Raw genomic sequence first — 3289 nt, 5'->3', positions numbered from 1 at the left:
GTCTGCCACGCCTCCTTCTGCCTGTTACATACATTTCCACAAAACCATTATACCCTGATTTCCCATTGAAAATGGGTTCAGGGTATAAAAAGTATAAAAAGCGACACTAAAGGTCCGATTGTCCCACTGTGCAGCAGAGTGATCCGTTTAAAATCTATTTTTAGAATTCAATTTGCGATAAGAAGTGGTTAACGCAGCATCGTTAAACTTTTTGTGCGCATTGTTTCTTTTATAATTTGGTGATTGATTGCGATAAGTCGTAAACGTGATGCTATTGTCCGCGAGTTTTTTTGCTTTAAAGCGTTCCTTTAAGGGCAATTACATCACGAATTTGAAGAGACATCTTCAGGAGTGCCATGCCAATGATTACAATTAGGAAGACAATCGACAAGCGAGGTCAAAAAAGCGTGCGTGCTATTGGTGACAGTTGAAACAAAGTCATACTCAGTTTTTGATTCTGCGCCGTTTAAATCGCTGACAGACCAAATTTTTAATGGGATGCAGATGAGCCCCATTACATCACGGAATATCATGCATCACGTCACAAAAAAATATGAGCGCAAAAAGTCCGTTTTAAAAGATCGACTTCAAATGGACCTTGCTTCTTGATATTCGAAAGGTATTCTGCGTGTAAACGTCCAGTATTACAGAAATCATGCCATTGAAGTGAAGAAGAGCTGCAGCGAGAACACACAGGACTCAATTTGAGCATAGAAATCGAAAATATTTTGGCAGAGTTTTCGATTTCAAAGCAGACAATGGATGAAATGTCATACAGGCAATTGCTTGTTTGAACGAAGACCCGGAAAGTTGATCTCGAAAATGAGCAGCTGATGGACAGCAATAAGCCGTAAGATTTGTTTTAACATGCAAGGGATGCAACTGTTGCAGTGCGCGAAAACTTGGAAAAGCATTGCGCACACCGAAACTCAGGTAAGCATACAAATTAACGAATTTGAATTATACCAATGAATAGTTTTTCTCTTGTGTACTGAATTTAGACGAGCAATTTCTACCACAGCGCTACCTCTGCCTGATGATGATGATGTGCCCACCATAACTCAGGCTAGCCTGAGTTCATATGTTGAACTCCATCTGGTGGGCACATCATCATCGCAGCTAGCAAAGAAGCAATGGGCTGACATCAAAGCTCTGTTGTCTGGGCTGGAGCCGATTTCAGAAGCCATAAAAAAGCTGCAAAGTGAACAACTTTTTTTTTTGGGGACCTCTACAAGCTTTTCTTGGAAACCAAATTAATGATGAAGTCTATGGCCAGCAACATTCACAGTGAGGATCTAGCCAAAAGCTTGTATCGTGATCTTATCTTATCTTATCTTATCTTTCATCGCATCGCATCGACAAGTCTCATATGTATATCTACTTACTACAGGTTCTTCATTAGAAAATGGAACCGTTTTCATTTGATATGAGGATATAGCTTTACTCTTTAAACAAGTATCATACAGATTACAGGGTATTTCCTGCTCGAGCGCCAATTGTGGCAACAGTCTTAGAAATGGCTTAAAAATTGCTTTTCAGGGAAATAAAAAAAAAAAAAAAGCTAGCAGAAGTTGAAGATAAAACACCAGAGATATGAAACCAATTGAACGAAATTTTTGTGACACCTCCAAATGCATAGAGAGGAGAGCGAGAAGAGAGAAAGAGAGAGAGTTTGGGGGGCTGTGGGCGTAGATTCTCTCTATCTTACGTTGCATATTTCGCTTAACTTGCGAGAGACTTTTTCGCTTTGCCTTTGGCAATTTCTTACTGCTGTCGCTGCACACAATTTATATGCATGGTTTGGCGTTGATGCCACGCCTCCCGCTGCCATTGCCGCTGCCTCTGGCGCTGCTGCTGCTGCTGCTGCTGCTGCTGCCACTGGCTGCCCTTCAGTGTGCTCTGGATTTTTAATGACACTGAAATATTGTGTTGCAACTTTTGCTTTATTATCGAGCCCACAGCTACTGGCCGCTCAGGTGCCCCGAGCACCTGGCCCCGTGGCACATCTTATGCGGGAGCTTCTGCTTCTGCTTCTGCCTCTGCTTCAGCTTCTGTTGCTGCTCCTGCTCATCCTCATCCTCCTCCTGTTGGCTCTGCATTTGTTGTTGGCGTTTTTGTCTCACTTGGATGCTGCGATGATTGCAGAGTGCTCGCCTGCGCTCTACTTGAAGCGATTAAGTTTCCGGCCAAAACAAAGAGCCGTTGCGCAGCATTCAATTTCAAGCGTATACAATTTAGTTAATAACTTTTAAGCAAAGCGCATCATAAACTCTTCTCGCTGGCAGCGCTTTGTTTTAACAAATGGGCGGCAATAAACTAAACGCAGCAGATTACGACTGCTGCGACTAGGACGAGCTATCCCTCTCTCACTCTAACTCGAGCACTTTCTAGCTCGCCCCTGTGGGCGCGGCTCAACGTGTTGCTGCCACTTCCACATGTGTCAGTGTGTGTGTCCGTGTGTGTGTGTGTCCGATGTGGACCATGGGCTCGTGGCGTGGCAGTTGATATGCTTTTGCCGGCGCTAAGATGCTTTTAACCAGGCGCCGAGCGGCAGCAGTGACAACAAAATGCTGCAACAACTTAAGCTTAGCAATGACAGAAGCCCCGCACGACATTCTACGATATATATATATATGTATACACATATACACGCATGTATATATAAGCGCACACAAACGGAGACAATGCGCAAAATTGTAAGACACTTAAATTGGCTGAAAAGACTCGCCAGCAGGCAACGAGTAGGTTGATGTTAATGCGGCTGCCCATAAAAGTGAGCAACAATCTTCATTGTTTATATGCAGCCTGATGGCAGCGTATATGTATGTCTATCTATACACATATATGTTTAGATAAATATGTATATACATGGATATATATGTGGATTTCTTCCTTTCACTCTAAGCAGACATTATCTAGAAATTCAAAAGCAAAGAGGCTGCTAAAAACCCTTCACTTAGCCCTTTTCAATTTAAATGTGAGAGAAAAATAAAATTAAGAATCAATTAAAAATAAAAAATACAAATAAAATATTCTTAAGAATTCGAATGGTGCTTTACTGAAAACGCTTTAGTTTTAAACACACATTTTCGAAATTCTAATTTTAAAATTTAAAATTAGATATTCAAACAAGTTCCTCCGTTCTGTATCCCCTATATACCCAAGGCTTATATTATACATATATGCAGATTATATATATTTACATATATATAGTATATTATATATGTAGATGTGGCGATAATTCTATTCGCTCATACTAGCAAGAGTAAACATTAAGAATTTAATCAAT

The 3289-nt window shown here is 41.0% G+C and overlaps 1 long non-coding RNA gene across 1 annotated transcript; it reads left to right on the top strand.

Moving 5' to 3' along the window:
• Positions 1 to 478: 478 nt before the first annotated feature.
• Positions 479 to 1564, top strand: LOC122757611. The gene is made up of 2 exons (XR_006357713.1): positions 479 to 933; positions 1002 to 1564. It is a non-coding gene; the product is annotated as an uncharacterized LOC122757611 (long non-coding RNA).
• The last annotated feature ends 1725 nt before the right edge of the window (positions 1565 to 3289 follow it).

The sequence above is a fragment of the Drosophila mojavensis genome, unplaced genomic scaffold (genome assembly GCF_018153725.1).
Source record: "Drosophila mojavensis isolate 15081-1352.22 unplaced genomic scaffold, ASM1815372v1 contig_136, whole genome shotgun sequence".
Lineage (NCBI taxonomy): Eukaryota > Metazoa > Arthropoda > Insecta > Diptera > Drosophilidae > Drosophila > Drosophila mojavensis.
This window is presented reverse-complemented; position numbering and strand designations above follow the sequence as displayed.